This window comes from Zootermopsis nevadensis, unplaced genomic scaffold, assembly GCF_977971745.1.
Source record: "Zootermopsis nevadensis isolate Lab colony 2312 unplaced genomic scaffold, Znev_1.0 Znev_ptg000030l, whole genome shotgun sequence".
In the NCBI taxonomy this organism is placed as follows: domain Eukaryota; kingdom Metazoa; phylum Arthropoda; class Insecta; order Blattodea; family Termopsidae; genus Zootermopsis; species Zootermopsis nevadensis.
Genome location: NW_028259162.1, coordinates 1,833,702 through 1,853,226, shown reverse-complemented (window position 1 = coordinate 1,853,226; position 19,525 = coordinate 1,833,702). Strand labels below are relative to the sequence as shown.

At 39.3% G+C, this 19,525-nt stretch overlaps 2 protein-coding genes across 8 annotated transcripts in view; one reads left to right on the top strand and one right to left on the bottom strand.

Moving 5' to 3' along the window:
• The window catches only part of LOC110827823 (uncharacterized), a 194,655-nt gene that overhangs the window by 66,792 nt on the left and 108,338 nt on the right, over window positions 1-19,525 (bottom strand). For all 5 annotated transcript variants that reach the window (XM_022059877.2, XM_087358621.1, XM_022059874.2 and 2 more), the window contains one exon: window positions 9,000-9,243. The gene's annotated coding sequence lies outside the window, so the exon portion shown is untranslated. The remainder of the gene's footprint in view (window positions 1-8,999; window positions 9,244-19,525) is intronic.
• The window catches only part of LOC110827818 (potassium voltage-gated channel protein Shaw), a 105,881-nt gene continuing 96,215 nt past the window's right edge, over window positions 9,860-19,525 (top strand). The window contains exon 1 of one of the 3 annotated variants that reach the window (XR_002542474.2): window positions 9,860-10,401. The gene's annotated coding sequence lies outside the window, so the exon portion shown is untranslated. The remainder of the gene's footprint in view (window positions 10,402-19,525) is intronic. The other 2 variants (XM_022059864.2, XM_022059867.2) reach the window with 2 other exon arrangements.

Here is a 19,525-nt window from a genome sequence, read left to right as displayed (position 1 = left end):
CTCAAGACTTGGGACAAGAACTTCTCAAGACTTGGGACAAGTGACTTATCAAGACTTGGATCGAGTGACTTCTCAAGACTTGGGACAAGTGACTTCTCAAGACTTGGGACGAGTGACTTCTCAAGACTTGGGACAAGAACTTCTCAAGACTTGGGACAAGTGACTTCTCAAGACTTGGGACGAGTGACTTCTCAAGACTTGGGACAAGAACTTCTCAAGACTTGGGACAAGTGACTTCTCAAGACTTGGGACGAGTGACTTCTCAAGACTTGGGACAAGAACTTCTCAAGACTTGGGACAAGAACTTCTCAAGACTTGGGACAAGAACTTCTTAAGACTTCAGAGAAGTGACTTCTCAAGACTTGGGACAAGAACTTCTCAAGACTTGGGACGAGTGACTTCTCAAGACTTGGGACAAGTGACTTCTCAAGACTTGGGACAATGACTTCTCAAGACTTGGGACAAGTGACTTCTCAAGACTCGGGACAAGAACTTTTCAAGAATTCAGACAACTGACTTTTCAAGACTTGGGACGAGTGACTTCTCAAGACTTGGGACGAGTGACTTCTCAAGACTTGGGACAAGTGACTTCTCAAGACTTGGGACAAGAACTTCTCAAGACTTGGGACAAGGACTCCTCAAGACTTGGGACGAGTGACTTCTCAAGGCTTGGGACGACATTTTCGATAATAATTTTGAATACAGAATTTTTCAAAAATTCTTAGTTTTGTGCGCGTTTTGGACGATTTCCCACGTTTTTTGGTTTTTCGAAAATTTTCGAAGAAATTTAAATTTCTCAAAGGGGTACCCCTTTGAAAATTTTCAAAAATTGTCGAAATTTTTAAAAAATTAAAAATGGCTGCAAATGGCATGAAACGCATAGAAAACTGAAAATTTTCGACATTTTCGACAAAAATTTTGAATACAGAATTTTTCAAAAATTCTTCGTTTTGTGCGCGTTTTGGACGATTTCCCACGTTTTTCGATTTTTCGAAAATTTTCAAAAATTGTCGAAATTTTAAAAAAATTATAAATGGCTGCAAATGGCATGAAACGCATAGTAAACTAAGAATTTTCGAAATTTTCGACAAAAATTTTGAATTCAGCAAAGACGGGTAAGGCACAGCCTTAAACAAGCAGAGAAGACTTGGGACAAGAACTTCTCAAGACTTGGGACAAGTGACTTCTCAAGACTTGGGACGAGTGACTTCTCAAGACTTGGGACAAGAACTTCTCAAGACTTGGGACAAGTGGCTTCTCAAGACTTGGGACGAGTGACTTCTCAAGACTTGGGACAAGAACTTCTCAAGACTTGGGACAAGGACTTCTCAAGACTTGGGACAAGAACTTTTCAAGACTTCAGACAAGTGACTTCTCAAGACTTGGGACAAGAACTTCTCAAGACTTGGGACGAGTGACTTCTCAAGACTTGGGACGAGTGACTTCTCAAGACTTGGGACAAGTGACTTCTCAAGACTTGGGACAAGAACTTCTCAAGACTTGGGACGAGTGACTTCTCAAGACTTGGGACGAGTGACTTCTCAAGACTTGGGGCAAGTGACTTCTCAAGACTTGGGACAAGGACTTCTCAAGACGTGGGACAAGTGACTTCTCAAGACTTGGGACAAGAACTTTTCAAGACTTCAGACAAGTGACTTCTCAAGACTTGGGACAAGAACTTCTCAAGACTTGGGACAAGGACTTCTCAAGGCTTGGGACGACATTTTCGACAAAAATTTTGAAAACAGAATTTTTCAAAAATTCTTCGTTTTGTGCGCGTTTTGGACGATTTCACACGTTTTTTGATTTTTCGAAAATTTTCGAAAAAATTGAAATTTCTCAATGGGGTACCCCTTTGAAAATTTTCAAAAATTGTCGAAATTTTAAAAAAATTAAAAGTGGTTGCAAATGGCATGAAACGCATAGAAAACTGAAAATTTTCGACAAAAATTTTGAATACAGAATTTTTCAAAAATTCTTCGTTTTGTGCGCGTTTTATACGATTTCCCACGTTTTTTGATTTTTCGAAAATTTTCGAAAAAATTGAAATTTCTCAAAGGGGTACCCCTTTGAAAATTTTCAAAAATTGACGAAAAAAAAAAATTAAAAATGGCTGCAAATGGCATGAAACGCATAGAAAACTAAGAATTTTCGAAATTTTCGACAAATATTTTGAATTCAGCAAAGACGGGTAAGGCACAGCCCTAAACAAGCAGAGAAGACTTGGGACAAGAACTTATCAAGACTTGGGACAAGTGACTTCTCAAGACTTGGGACGAGTGACTTCTCAAGACTTGGGACAAGAACTTCTCAAGACTTGGGACAAGTGACTTATCAAGACTTGGGACGAGTGACTTCTCAAGACTTGGGACAAGAACTTCTCAAGACTTCAGACAAGTGACTTCTCAAGACTTGGGACAAGAACTTCTCAAGACTTGGGACGAGTGACTTCTCAAGACTTGGGACGAGTGACTTCTCAAGACTTGGGACGAGTGACTTCTCAAGACTTGGGACAAGAACTTCTCAAGACTTGGGACAAGGACTTCTCAAGACTTGGGACAAGTGACTTCTCAAGACTCGGGACAAGAACTTTTCAAGACTTCAGACAAGTGACTTCTCAAGACTTGGGACGAGTGACTTCTCAAGACTTGGGACGAGTGACTTTTTCAAGACTTGGGACAAGTGACTTCTCAAGACTTGGGACAAGAACTTCTCAAGACTTGGGACAAGGACTTCTCAAGACTTGGGACGAGTGACTTCTCAAGGCTTGGGACGACATTTTCGATAATAATTTTGAATACAGAATTTTTCAAAAATTCTTAGTTTTGTGCGCGTTTTGGACGATTTCCCACGTTTTTTGATTTTTCGAAAATTTTCGAAGAAATTGAAATTTCTCAAAGGGGTACCCCTTTGAAAATTTTCAAAAATTGTCGAAATTTTAAAAAAATTAAAAATGGCTGCAAATGGCATGAAACGCATAGAAAACTGAAAATTTTCGACATTTTCGACAAAAATTTTGAATACAGAATTTTTCAAAAATTCTTTGTTTTGTGCGCTTTTTGGACGATTTCCCACGTTTTTTGATTTTTCGAAAATTTTCGGAAAAATTGAAATTTCTCAAAGGGGTACCCCTTTGAAAATTTTCAAAAATTGTCGAAATTTTAAAAAAATTAAAAATGGTTGCAAATGGCATGAAACGCATAGAAAACTGAAAATTTTCGACATTTTCGAGAAAAATTTTGAATACAGAATTTTTCAAAAATTCTTCGTTTTGTGCGCGTTTTGGACGATTTCCCACGTTTTTCGATTTTTCGAATATTTTCAAAAATTGTCGAAATTTTAAAAAAATTAAAAATGGCTGCAAATGGCATGAAACGCATAGTAAACTAAGAATTTTCGAAATTTTCGACAAAAATTTTGAATTCAGCAAAGACGGGTAAGGCACAGCCCTAAACAAGCAGAGAAGACTTGGGACAAGAACTTCTCAAGACTTGGGACAAGAACTTCTCAAGACTTGGGACAAGAACTTCTCAAGACTTGGGACAAGTGACTTCTCAAGACTTGGGACGAGTGACTTTTCAAGACTTGGGACAAGAACTTCTCAAGACTTGGGACAAGTGACTTCTCAAGACTTGGGACGAGTGACTTCTCAAGACTTGGGACAAGAACTTCTCAAGACTTGGGACAAGTGACTTATCAAGATTTGGGACGAGTGACTTCTCAAGACTTGGGACAAGAACTTCTCAAGTCTTGGGACAAGAACTTCTCAAGACTTGGGACAAGGACTTCTCAAGACTTGGGACAAGAACTTTTCAAGACTTCAGACAAGTGACTTCTCAAGACTTGGGACAAGAACTTCTCAAGACTTGGGACGAGTGACTTCTCAAGACTTGGGACGAGTGACTTCTCAAGACTTGGGGCAAGTGACTTCTCAAGACTTGGGACAAGGACTTCTCAAGACGTGGGACAAGTGGCTTCTCAAGACTTGGGACAAGAACTTTTCAAGACTTCAGACAAGTGACTTCTCAAGACTTGGGACAAGAACTTCTCAAGACTTGGGACGAGTGACTTCTCAAGACTTGGGACGAGTGACTTCTCAAGACTTGGGACAAGTGACTTCTCAAGACTTGGGACAAGAACTTCTCAAGACTTGGGACAAGGACTTCTCAAGGCTTGGGACGACATTTTCGACAAAAATTTTGAATACAGAATTTTTCAAAAATTCTTAGTTTTGTGCGCGTTTTGGACGATTTCCCACGTTTTTTGATTTTTCGAAAATTTTCGAAAAAATTGAAATTTCTCAAAAGGGTACCCCATTGAAAATTTTCAAAAATTATCGAAATTTTAAAAAAATTAAAAATGGCTGCAAATGGCATGAAACGCATAGAAAACTAAAAATTTTCGACAAAAAATTTGAATACAGAATTTTTCAAAAATTCTTAGTTTTGTGCGCGTTTTGGACGATGTCCTACGTTTTTCGATTTTTCTAAAAAATTTATATTTTTTGTCAAACGTTTTTCCACAATATCCAGGCCAGGACCAATCTTTGCACGACCCGGTCACTGTCGATCCCTTTCTCTGTCGGACGCGGTGTCTAACGGACTCGCTCTCTGCAAGATACGTTCTCTGTATCACCCGACACATGCCAGGCCGTCTGTGCAAAGACCTGGTTCAGCAGAGACCGGGTGAGGCACAGCCCGAAACAAGCAGAGTGGTGTGAGACAGAGAGAGTGGGGCGAAGACGTGGTGAGTCACAGAAGATGGGAAGCAGAGATCGGGTGAGGCAGAGGCCGAGTCAAGCACGTACAGGCTGATGCACACACCGCATCAAGCAGAGACCGGTGAGGCACAGGACGAGTGACGCAGAGACCTTGTTAACCAGAGACGGAGTCAAGCACAGACCTGGTGAATCACACACCGTGTACAGCAGATACCGGTTGCCTCACAGACTGAGTACGGCTGAGACTGTGTGAAATAGACATTCCGGCGGATTCTAGTCCTGATAGGGATCGGCCAGGTCAAATTTTTAAGAAAAAAATTTCAAATTTTTCGAAAAATCAAAAAATGCTGCAAACCTTCTGAAATGCGCACAAAACCAAAAATTTTCGGAAAAAATTAAAAGTTGAAAATTTTCAAAAATTCTTAGTTTTGTGCGCGTTTTGGACGATTTCCCACGTTTTTTGATTTTTCGAAAATTTTCGAAAAAATTGAAATTTTCAAAAATTGTCGAAATTTTAAAAAAATAAAAATGGCTGCAAATGGCATGAAACGCATAGAAAACTGAAAATTTTCGACATTTTCGACAAAAATTTTGAATACAGAATTTTTCAAAAATTCTTCGTTTTGTGCGCGTTTTGGACGATTTCCCACGTTTTTTGATTTTTCGAAAATTTTCGAAAAAATTTAAATTTCTCAAAGGGGTACCACATTGAAAATTTTCAAAGATTGTCGAAATTTTAAAAAATTAAAAACGGATGCAAATGGTATGAAACGCTAAGAAAACTAAAAATTTTCGAAAATTTAGATAAAAATTTTGAATTCAGAATTTTTCAAAAAGTTTGGTTTTGTGCGCTTTTTGGACGATTTCCCCACGTTATTTTAAAAAGTTTCTAAATGGTTTCAAATGTCATGAAAAGCGAAAATAACTAAAAAATTAAATTTTCGAACAAAGTTTTGAAAAGGGTATGTTTCTCGCTGCAAGATCGAGTGTCTGCATGGCCGTCTCTTTTGCTCCCAGTCACTGACGCTCCCGGTCACTTTCGGACTCTTCGTCAATGCACGTACCGTTGTCTCTCTGATACGTTCTCTGCGAGGCAGACTGTGCAATGACCTGTTACGACAGCGACCGGATGAGGCACAGACCGTGTGAAGCCCTGTTCAAGTCAAGCAGAGACCGTGCGTGGCAGAGAGCGAGACAAGCAGGGACGTTGTGAACCACTCTGCGAGTGAAGCATAGCGACTGTGTGGCACAGGACGGGTCAAGCAGGCAACTGGTGAACCTGAGTGTCAAGCAGAGGCGCGTGTGGTACAGATCGGTATCGGTAGACGGGTTAAGGCAGAGACAGTCTAGGAGAGAGCATATGTTGCTGAGACCGTGTCTGATAGGGAAGAGGTGTGATAGGTATAGGCTTGCGAAAATTTTCAAAGAAATTTAGGAATTTTTCAAAATTTTTGAAAAATCAAAAAATGCAGCAAAACGTCTGAACGGCGCACAAAACTCAAAATTTTAGAAAAAAATATTTTCCGTAATTTTTCAAAATTTCTTACTTTTATACGCCTTTTGGACATTTTCCTGCATTTTTAATTTTTCGAAAAAATTTCAAAATTTTCAAAAATTTTCAAAATTTCGAAAATTTTAAAAAGTTTGTAAATGGTTTCAAATGTCATGAAAAGCGAAAATAACTAAAAAAATCAAATTTTCGAAAAACGTTTTGAAAAGGGAATGCTTCTCGCCACGTCACTGCAAGATCGAGTGTCTGCATGGCCGTCTCTTTTGCTCCCAGTCACTGTCGGACTCTTCGTCAATGCACGTACCGTTGTCTCTCTACGTTCTCTGCGAGGCAGACTGTGCAATGACCTGTTACGACTGGGACCGGATGAGGCACAGACCGAGTCTAGCAGAGACCGTGTGAGAGACAGAACGTGTCAAGCAGAGATAGGGTGAATCACAAGCCGTGCATAATTTAGTCAATTGAGTCACAGACCCAGTTAAACAGAGACCATGTGGGGCTGACACCGTTTCAAGCAGTGACCGAGTGAAGGGGGGACCGTGTCCGGCAGAGTCGTTTAGGCATAACGTGGGATGCAGAGAACTATTCGTTTAGACTTGGTGTGGCAGACACGTGGTCTGTCAGACATCGTGCGTGGCAGATTCTTGTTCTGGTGAAGATCGGGTGGGGAAAATTTGAAATTTATTTTAAATTTTTCAAAATTTTCAAAATATCGGAAAATGCTGGAAACTCCCTAAAACGCGCACAAAATGTAAAATTTTCGAAAAGTAAAAAAATTTTGAAGTTGAATTTTTTTTTAAAAAAAAGTTTCAGCTGTTGGCTTCGTGGTCTTGTCCATGGCATGTATTCTGCTGGAGCGTCCTCCGATGGACGGCCGGCTAAAATGAGTACAGTTTCGCCCAATGAGGACGATACTAGACTATCGTCGGTCTGCGAGACTTACCTGGTTGTATTCTGTGAGTGTGGGTCTGACGTGAATCTTCTTCCATTTATCATCCTTGAAATTACATTAGGAACACGCCAGTTAATTTTATTATTCACAATTCATTAGTGATTCAGCTCGTTCACTGTATGCACACACCCACCCACTTTCATCTATTACTTGCAGAATTGGATATACAACAAAGACATTATCTTTTGTTGAATATAAAAGGAACAAAAATATTTTCATATTTTGACTGTCAGTACCTACTGTTTTCATCTGCCCAGTGAAGTTAAAATCGAAATAGTAGGATGCAATATACCGAGACAGTTTTCTACAAATTCCCAGTTACTATATCATCCCGTTACTTCAGATAATCAGAAAAATAATTCTCGGCGTGTAGTTTATCTACTGCAGTGAGCATGCTCGTGGAAAGTTAATGATTTTCAACATTTGTCAATGTTCTCCACAATAACACGAAGTGTACGGCCTTCTCGCATTGGGCAATTCGCAAATTAAATGGTAACTCACACAAAAATGTTTTGAGGGCCATTCGGAAGCCACAGGTTTCTGATATCTGATCTAGATCACAGACAATCATCATAAGAAGACAAGGGTTGAGATAAAATAAATGAGACAAAGGAGAATCAGCTGATTCTAAAGGAAGAACTCCACATGCGACGCATCGCAGCCAAGTTTGTGCCAGAAGCAGAATCGACTTCTCGTTTGTCAGGAGCTCAAAGATCTTGCAAGAACCGACCCCAACTTCCTTTCTAAGCTCCGTGTGACTTCTTCCTCTTCCCAAAGATGAAAATTCAGCTAAAGGGAAGGAGATTTGAGACGATAGAAGAGATTCAGGCAGAATCGCAGATGGTGCTTGACAGGCTGACAAAGAAAGATTTCCAGGGATGCTTCCAGGCTTGGCAGCGGCGCTGGGATCGTTGTGTTCACTCCCAGGAGAACTACCTCGAGGGTGATGGATGAATTTAATACCTGAGATAAGTGTACGGATTTTTTTATTTTTTATACGCGCAGTCTTGAAACTTTCTGATCGCACCTCGTACAGACAGAACGTAACGAGGACAAGGAGACTGGGAAAATATACGTAAAAATATATGTAACCACAATCATGTGTCGGAAGTTCTGTGCAAGACAAGGTTAGGCAATGCCTGAAAGAGCTCGTGATATTCATGTCATTTGATATTACTTTCATTCTCCGCATCGAAATTTCCCTCACTCGTAGGCAACCTTCAAGAACTTCAGCCCACATAAATCAATATATATATCGACTGCCTAGCACGTGCGGCAACTTCTCCGACATACCAGTGGTGCGTGCAGCCTAAACACTTCTATTCAGGGGCAAGTCATTGAGTGGGAACCGACACGTGATGTTAACGACGTCCACGATGAGCAGAATTTGTGCTGAATGGCCTTCCACTTAAGCAAAAGAATGTCTACCGCTCCGAATCGTTCCTACAAGAACGCTATTATCATGTATGAAGATTTTAATTCAGGGACAATTTACCTTCCACATGCATACACAATTTTAGTCGGGAAGTATCAAGACAACACGTCAATTGTGACAGATTGTGGACTGTGGACTGTGTGGACTGAGTTCAAATGTCTCAGGGCAGAGACTACTGACGAGCTCTTTCGGACAAGAACAGAGGGGTTTAGTGACTATCAGCTTGACTTAACAAACACTTCATCGAATTGGTTAGTGCCAGTCGCTTATAATCAGAGATTTATAAATTCGCTGACTTTAAAAAAAGTCATGTTACTTGCGAGGGATACGGCCAGTGTTATCATCCGATTCTTCCGAAGAAACTTAGAAAATAAATACATACCTTCAATGGGGTTTATTTTTGTCAGCGGATAATCGAGGAACACACGGCTCGTCCTCGTAAGTATCACGACGCGCTGTTACTGACGGACTGACGTCTGCACACTGGTATTTAAAACGCTGGCGATGATCTTACTCAGTCCCTTGCAGCAAGGGATCTTCAAAAATGCAGGCAACTTAACCCGCGTTATATTGGGGTAGTGTTTCGTGGTGTGAGAAAGTTTCAGTTGTCTGCGGCTCTGAGAATCCTGAAAATATGACGTTCTATAATTAGACATACGACGTATTCAGAACCTATATCGAAAATTTGTTAAAAGAAACAGACTCATGAGAGATGGAGTAGTACATTAGAAGATAATATTAAAACAGATCCTAAGGAAATAGGTAAAATGTATCAACTGAATTTGTCTTGGTCTGAATACGATATTGTGGGCATTATAATGAATATTCAAGTGGGGAATTTCTTATCCAGCTAAGCCACTATAGGTTTCACAAGAAGTTATCTGCTGTACGCAGTTCGTGCTACACGAACTGGCAATCTCGACTTATTTTATTTGATGATTAAAACAACAACGCAGCTGCTATCTGTAGCCTAATCAAGTTTTCTTATTTAATCTACATATTAGGTGCTTATAATTTTCTCGTTAATTTATTTAAAGCTCCTTTAAGCACCTCATCTTGCCACTGAGTGACAATTTTAATTAGTTCCTCCTCAGCGGTTAAGAAGGGGTTTATTTTTCTTATTCTATTAATGAAAGGTAAATGCAGTTTTTAGGAAAACTGCTGATCTGTAATTAGCTCCTTTGCAGATTTCCACTCTGGATTACTCAGAGTTTTGAGTAATTGTGTAAAAAGCACAAAGGGTGTTAAACCTCAGTGTAAATCTCAGTGCGCCGTTAAACATCAGACATATATTGACTCACACGCAATATAAAAGGAAGTAAAAGTGAACAGGGGAGCCAACTAAAACAGCCGGAGTTACCATGGCAACGGGACGGATAATAACGTCACTTCCGCACATGCGTCAAGCTCCAATCGCGTATGCGCATTCTACAGGCAAATCGACGACGAAAAGGCAGCGGGTGTGGAGAGAACGGATCGGGGGGACACAACGCAGTTTCGCGAGACGCTCGCTTGGTGGCGCTAGAGGTGGTGACGCCCGGCGTCTTCTGTAAACGCCGTCGTTTGTATAACGCGAAGAAGGAAAAGTCGGCTTCGAAACGAGAGTTTTCCGGACTCTGACTGTGCGCTATGAGGGGAAGCTGATGCCATGTGTTTGTGCAAGGAGCGTGTGGGGTGTTGCAGAGTGAAACTTCGTCATGGAGGCAACCCCTACTGAAACCACCCGCACTTCTGCATAGTGGCCAGCGTCGCTGAGAGATTCAACAGAAATGAGAAGACGACGGGTGAGTGTTAGAACGCTAGGAAACGCCCCGTATAACCCGTACTCCCCTGCCCAATTGTTTTTTTTCAATTACCGTAGTTGTTACGCGAATCCTTATGTACGCATCTTAAACCTCGATTGTTATAAAGGACGTGCAGTGTAGTCTACATTGTTCACTAAAGGGAACAAATTCTGATGCCTCCGGGGGTTCTAATAAATTTGGATTCGTAAACCTACTATAACAATGAAGTGTGAACAAAGGAAGTATTGAAGATGACGGCAGAAACTTTTTTTTAAAAAAATTATAGGAATTAGCATCCTAACAAATATAAGTCATGAGTCATAAGTAATTCGCTTTCACACAAATATTATTAGAACCCACTGAAATCCGCCCAAATCTTGTACACGTATAATTTGTAAAATACGTATAGATAATAATAAATTACAGAAAGCAGATCATTTTATATTCTTAATATAAAGTAAACATAAAATAAAACAGCTACAAGTCTATTACGTGTAATAATTAAATAAAACACACTTTGTATAAATATAAGTCATTAACCTAACGTAATAATAATTAATTAAGCCTCTATTACATGGGTGTGAAACCTGGTCTCTCTTTGTATACAAAACAGAATACTGAGGAAAATATTTGAACCTGTGTGGGAGAGTAAAAGGTGGTTACAGAAAGACGTGGAATGAGGGGCTTCCTAATTTCTACTCTAGACATCAGTACGATAAATAAATCAGGATGCATGAAATGGGCGAAACATGTAGCTCGCATGGACGACATTAAAAATTCATTGCCATATTTTAGTCAGAAAACTTAAACAAAATAAACCACATGGAATATGTAAGTGTAGATTAAATAATAATGTTAAAATTTACGTTTTATATATATATATATATATATATATATATATATATATATATATATGTAGGCGTGCATTAAATTATCCTCATTTAGGACAAGGTCCAATGGCTGGCTGCTATGCACATCGTAATAAAATAGTCGAATGTGGAGTCACGTAGCGAGGATAGGTGGTTACCAATATTCCCGATAACATGAGTCCACGCGGCGTTACAACCCAAAAACCAAAATCTTTACCCCCGTATGAACGTCAAGTCTCAACACAAATCACAAATTTCGGGTTAATAAGAGGCAAGGCACATACTGAACGGCTGAGCTATTATCAGCTTCTCAACTAGTCTGGTATATGGAGTTGTCAAGATACTCTACTCTTTGAATCCTTAACTCGTCCTAATAGTACTTAATAGTTAAGCCCGTACCGCGAAGAAAACACCACACTTCACCATTACAAAAATCAATATCTTAACGCTGTTTAAGGAAATAATCGCTGTTTGCACTGAGAATCGTATTAAACACATAAATTCGAAATTAAGAGTTACTGAATTTGAAGCAGGTGGTACATATAGTTACCATTGGGCTATAAAAGGGTTAATTATACAACTACGCAGACAATGAAATCATTAACGGAATGAAGGATTAATTTTTACGTACTTGGAAAAATTAGAAAGTTGGTAACACTGCTCATCTCGTAGGGTAGGTGTGTTTTTTAACGTTGAATTCCAACATTGAATCCAATCAGCTGTGACATTAGAATGTGATTCCTGTCACGTGACGTGAATCTTTTGATTTATTGCAGACCGTAAGTCATTCCGTGCTTGAAATCTCTCTTGCCTGGAGCCTGAGACGAAAGCCAAGACTTTGAATTCTGTTCCCAGTCAGACCATCCATTATGAAAGTCTGTCGCTTGAAAGAATTACAATATTTACTCGAAACGAAGCCATTGAAGAGTGTTCCTATACCAACAGTTTACAGCCTCGAACCCACACACACGCGGTCAGAATAAATAACTGAACTGTGATTAACCGAGAAAACATGTCAATTGTCCCTACAAAATTACGCATAAATTTCAGAATGATTGATTCGTAGGTTATTTTGCGACACTGTATCAATTCCAGAGCTTATATAAGATCGGAGAAAATACCACAACAATCCATAATAGTGGATGGTGAGGAATTTGGTAGGAAAGGCATGCATTATATCCGGACGTAACACAAACGAAGTAATAAGAGGTTGAGGTGTTTTATACTTGTGATTAAATCGAGGATGCGATATGCAGGAGACCATAAATCTATGTAACATTTTAGTCGAAAAACCTGAAGGGATTCGAGTATAATATTAAAATGTAGCTGTTTATGTGGACTGAATTCAAACTGATCCGAATACGCTGGTTGTCAGTCATTAAATCGTGAATGGATCTTCGGGGTTTTATAAATGACGGCAAATTTATTGACCAGATAAGCGACTACGAGGTTCTGAAGGCCAAGGAGGTCATTACTCACTCCGTTACTTTCGCGCTTTGTGGCAATTCACATTCTGTTCTTCTCTCGAAGTAAAGAACCGATGTTTTTAGGACCGTATAAAGAACTTTATACGTGCTTCACAATATTTGATTCGACAAACGATTTCGCTGTTTAAAACCGATTCTATTTAATTTACATTCTGGATTTCATGTGATGAACCAAGCCAAGTTTTGTATAAGTTCCGTGTGTTCCTGCCCTCAGGCTCTTAGCAAGGTCAATCAATCCCTACACTGGACCGCTTATGTACGATTTCACAAACATTTACGTTATTCTCTATTAATATTTATGGCCTTCTATTTACAAATGCCTACGTTAATTTTGAAACTGGCAAAGAAGAATAATTTATACGCATGACTGCGACAGAGACGTTCCTAAATCTTACATTCATTTCAATATTTTAATATTTTCCGTCAAATCACAATTTTTAATAATAAGATAATAAAATATAAAATATTTAAAATATAATTTCACGTTCCGCATCGAATGATCGATTTACAAATTGGATCATTCGATCATTCGATGCGGAACGTGAAATGATATTTTAAATATTTTATATTTTATTATCTTGTTATTAAAAATTGTGATTTGACGGAAAATATTAACTTAATTCACAATATGACGCAAATATACTACCTTATTCATTTCAATGTCTCGCCCGTGCCCACGACATACGACAATTTCTGCCTTTGTGTTCCGTCAATATGTAATAAACTCATTAGCTATAACACACTCAGGTTAGCGCAGTGAAAACTCGTCAATAGGTGTCAACGTTTCGGAGAAACATACTGTCTCCATCTTCAGGGCTGTGCTATCACGCCCAATCCAATTGTCAGAGTAATGTTTATCAGACCGATTCATCAAGCAGGTAACTATGCAATCACGTGGTATCTAAAGGAAATTTTGTGGGATGGGACAACTTCACTTACTTACCTACTAAATAAAAACTACTCGAATACCATAGAATTTATGTTACAAACACAAGCTCTTCGTTAGCGGAAGGTCGTCCAGTTGGTCGGCCTGACGCAATGGCTGTAGCGTGTAACCGACTTCAAACCCCCCCCTCCCCCTCACCTTCTGGCGAACGAGTGTTCGATACTGTGGCATGAAGTTCAGGCTCACAACGGACGAACAAAAACACTGCATTCAGTGTCCCACTTAGTTTCACCAAACAGTACGATGAAAACAGGCATACCACGCAAAAGACGGAAGGAAAAAATTCTGAGATAACCACGATAATTCACCAACGTCCTCGATTTAAACCGGCGATCTTTACGAGTACCAGCTACTGTACTGACAAGTTAGGTTTCAATCTATTTGAAAATCAGTCTTTCACAGCAGCCCTGAAGATGGAAGTATTATGTTCCTCCGAAACGTTGTTACCCACCTACAAGTCCACAAGTGACGTCAGAACCCAGAAGATAACGATGGATATTGAGAGCTGTTCTATATATATTCTTAAATTCAGGGGTGTACAACTTTTTTTAAAATAGTCCCGTCTTTCATTGGTGAAACATGAAATGATGGTTAAAGCGTTGAGTGGGTTGCAATCGCTTTTAGAACGTTCACGTGAATACACGTTCCCGTTACCACTAACTGCCTACATGGGATGAGGAAAAGGAAACACAACATGATTACGATCGCTGTCTTGAGTAAACTTCCGCGGTTTAGCTGCTTAGTTATTAATTCCGTAGGTCCAGAAGACGGCCAGTACGATCGTAGCCTGAAAGGTTATGGGTGCAATGCACAGTGCGTTTCTGTGAGGGCCAAGATTTCCTCTGGCTTCCACACTCCGTAGCGACAGAAACGTGTCATTCGACAAGATTCACTGACGTAATAACTAGTTGAGAAACATCGCTCCGTGTTCTTACCAAACAACATATTGCAAATTATAATTTAAAAAAAAATTAAATATCGCCTTCATAATAGTTACCGCTGAAACTCCAGTCAACTTCTGCAAGACTACACGGTCCAATATCCCAGAAGTCTGGCTTCTTCGGAACAATCACTCCTACATCTATGGTATGTTTTATTTTAGATTTACTTTTATTTTATATTATTTTTATTTATATTTTACTGCTACTTTCTAACTATAATTTATATATTTTGCATTTTATTCTCTAAATTCTTTTATAAATTCTTTCAAATTCTTTAGTGTTTCTTTCAATCTTCTACTTACAGACCGATATGTACTTCCAAAAAATTTAAGAAAAGACAACACCTCGCCAAAAATGAAAAACAAACGTAATGAAACATCACCAAATGGAATCATATTTGAGTTTTAAGTTCGTAGATATTTTACACCTGATGATGGTTTTATAAAAACTGAAACATGTAGTGTAAAATGTTCCAAAATGTAAGTCGATCAATCGATATGGAACATCAATGATATTTTATTATCTTAATTATAAGAAATTTTAAATATTGTGAAAAGACGGATTAAAATAAATAATTGTTCTTCATGAACTTAGTTCGTGTGCGTTATGTTATGCATTGCAAAAATGACAAATGAAACTAGCAGTATGTCCACAGAGCAACTATCTTCTCACCTAAGGATAAACGCAGTCTCTGGAAAGTATAAAATTTTAAAAAAAAAATATCAATTTTTAAATGTTATGTAACCTCTTGGCAATGTCCAACCAACGCAAGTCCGGGAACAATCTCACTGGCTCTAAAGCGATTAAAAAAATCATCACGTTATGAGATTATAAACATACCAACTTAATACAATGTAAACACTAATTACCGGGGTCTGAATAATTAATATCCTGTGTCCAGTTGCCTCCTCTAAGCCCATCACAATTGGGGATGTTTAATAATTAGGGCGCCTGAAGGAGGCGGAAGAGAGTCGAGTCAGATTGGATTCAAAGCCAACTACTTGCAGTGCGGATGGATCCGGCAGCCGCAACACCATGTACCAACGAGCATCGATCATTTTACTTTATAATGATGATGAATTTTATATGAAGTGAGGAGGCCGCGTCCGACGGCGATCTTCGTCGGTCCAGCCAGCTCGAGTAAATTATCTGATGTTATACAGCGGAGTGGCGGTTCCGCCTGCGACCATCTCGTGAAGCGAACAGAGGGGAAGATCTCTCTCTCTCTCTCTTTATACTCTTATTCTTCCCTTATTTCCTTTCTTCGTTTGTTTCCGAGTTTGCTCTTTTAATCCGTGGTTTTCTTTCTCACTTATTTACCCGTTTCATGTTCCATTTCTTCTTTCTAAATTCCTTTATTTATCATATTTCTTTTACTCTCCAATTTCCATTCTCTGCTATTTATTTAATTTTTTGTTTATGTTATCCGATCTTTTTTGCTCACTTCAACTCTTTCATTCTTTCCTTATTTTTATGTATCTTGTTCCTTTTAGCATTTATTTATTCCTTCTGTACTCCATTCGTTGCTATGCCCTCCTTCTGATCTTCTCTCTTTGTCTTTTCATTGCAAACAAAGTAACCAACTAACTAACTAACTTACTACCTGTATGAAGCAGAGTCCACCTTCAGAATCTTACACTAAGTTCAGCCAGTCAAGAAATTCCCCGCCTTTTATGAAGCCAGAAAGTTCATTACAATATTCACGAGAGTGAACTACCGGCCCCCGTCCGAAGCCAAATAGATTAAATTCACAACCTTCAACCATATTTCCCTATAATGCATATCAAGATGTCCTCCCTCCAGGCACTCCTGACATCCCCATGCGTGCTACATGCCCCATCCACCTATTCTCCCTAGATTTTATCATCCTAATAACATTTAGTGAACCGTGCAGTTTACAGAAGTCCAATGCCTATTTATTTTCTTGGAGATCTCATGAAATTTTGGGGGAAAGGACCCATACATGGCTCCCTTTTCAAGCATTCACCATCCACGGAGACCGTAATTTCCACGATCGGTCCCGTAAACAACGAATTATATGACGTAAACAGGAAGCAATTGGAGAGTACATCATCAGACATTACACGTAGTGAAGTGGCGTAACACGTGCCTCATTCTCCGTCATCGTAGCGTAGATTTGCGGCTGTCAAATGTTATCTACACTTTCAACAATTCCCAACGTACAGGTATCACAATCAATGCGATTATACTCCTATAAATGAAGTCTATTTATAAAGTTATATCGCGCGCGCAAATACATTAATATTTAAATACATAAACCATAATCATCTCTCTTTACTTTCCTATAAAACAATAAATTTACCATTTCTATTTGACAGTTCCGAAAAGTTGTGTCTTGCTAAGAAAGAACACGCACATTCCAAGTGACTTAAACTAAAGTCGGGCTTATAATGACGAAATTAATTATCACCTTACCCACGCGTTCTAATTATCTCCTGCCCTACTCGTTCTCCTGAGCTGACGATCTTAACAATATTTGGTGAAGTATACAAATTATAGAACACCTAATTATGCAATTTCCTCCAGCCTCCTCTTGAGATAATTATAATCATTCTTCTCAACCGTTTCTTCTCATTCAGCCTGGATACATTCCCTCAGACGCTTCCTTGTAACTCTCCACCCCATTTTATGATTATTTGGCGTAATTTGTTCTGCGTAAGAGACGACAAGGCACGTACTAAGCAGGGAAATCTCAACCCAGAGGCTAGAAAATAATCCTTTCACCTCAACAGCGTTAAGAATTATCATGAGATCTACCCAGTCTAATGCATCGTTTCGAGGTATAAGTCGGCCGGAGCTTGAATCTGACCTCTCTCCTCCATCGCGTGGGCGAAGCTAAGAATAAGTACATCATCATGGCACCGTCTTATAAATAGAAATGTTTATATTGATAATGATTTACACAAACGACATCTTCTCGGTTTCCGACTACGACCTTATCAAGAATTTGCAATTTTCCTCTCTTGAGTTAACACAGAATCCAAATGGTATCTAATTCTTGCATCATGTAGCATTCATTAAACTTAAAAAATGAAAGAAGTATAAGTCACACACTTCGCTCACTTATAATCATCTTCAGGCCCCTATACATATATTTTTCTCTCGAACAAAGAACTTCGTGATATATTTTATTCTTATTGTACACCTAAAATCTAAACGGGCTGTCTAACAAACAGGATTCCGTTCATAAGCTGTATTTTGCAACAGTATATACAAAGAATTACTAAATTTCTATACATGTTTAAATTAAAATATCACTGCTGACTGATTTTCAGTTCATATTAGTAAGGCTATTTTTTTCCCTTCAAGTTTTCATATTAATATATATATTCCAACTATACAGTTTTGATGTAAATTTGCAATGGAGAGCTCTCGACGCACGTTTATGGACAAAGTAACACGGAAAAGCTAATAGGACTGATCGCTTTGTGATGACACACATGCGTTTTAAAATTCGTTCAACATGAATTAATTTTCCATTGGAGCTTATAGACCGATGCAATGACTCAAAGGTATATCACTAAGCTTGCCGTTGCACGGCTTTAAAACCTCAATACGGGCGGTCCATCAATCAGCTACGTCACAAACACACTTCACAGGCTGTCTCATGCAGAACCTGTATGCAAGTGTCATGAGAAATCGTCAGATAACTTAGAGCACTCTTTCTAAAACGTCTCCGAAGATGGCTGTCTTTGGGTTGAAGGGCCTTGTAGTCTGGTAGAAGTATTCCAACGTTTCACAGGTCCTTGCTGCCTCCATCATCAGGGCGATGAGGATGATGGAGTCAGTAAGGACCTCTGAAACGTTGGTAACATTTTAGGATTCATCAGAAAATAATGGTACTGACAAAAACTTTACAACGTTCACTCCGAGACCAACCAAGTGTCGGGGCCAGAATTAAGCCCTTAACTTAGGACCGAGGGTGCACCTGACAGCATCAGAGATTGAAGAAACCAGGTCTCCGGTGTGATACGCCACTGTTTACCCGCCTGATCCATGTCAATAAAAACGATACTGTCGCATGTCATGCACTGAGGTTAAAAATGGCTACTCTGAGAAAGAACAGCAAACAAATCTCGCCATCGGACCATTCGAATGCAAAGGATCATAAGTTCAAATCCAGCACGAGGCATGAATCAAATATGTCTACGTTGTTCTGTACTGTGTGGGCAGATTCCCAGTTGAAGAGGTCCTTTGAAGGCGACGCTATACTAAATACTATTTAAGAATTCAGTCCGTACCGCAAAGAAAACACCACCCTTCACCGTTACAAAGACCAGCTGGTTAACGCTGTTTAAGAAAATAATCAGTGTGTATTCTGAGAATCGTACAAGAACACTTAAATACAAAATGGGCACTTAGTTATTGTTAAATCAGGCGGTACATATAGTTAACACTGGGATTTAACGGGTTGAAAATTTCGTAGTTTCAGAAGTTGTGATTTGTAACGTGACGGAAATCTTAATCCGTAAAAAAAAATGAAAAACAATGGTAAACAATTTGAAACCGCCACGGTGGTCTAGCGGTTAGAACGATGGCCTTGTAATCCTGGGGGTCTCGGGTTCGATTCCCGGCGGTTAGGCAAGGGCGTGGTCTAGGCAACACGGAGTTTTCCTCCGTGGCATCCCAACAATTACTCCATTCACACACAGAAGAAGGCAATGGCAAACCACTTCTGGATCATCTGCCAAGAACGTATATGAACAGGTCCCAGTCCGAGAAAAGGATGGAAGGATCCTCTTCATATGGACCTGTCGTCAGACAGAACACTAAATAATAATAAGATGAGGTGGTCTAGCGGTTAGAACGCTGGCCTTGTAATCCTGGGGTCTCGGGTTCGAATTTATAACTTGTGTTGGG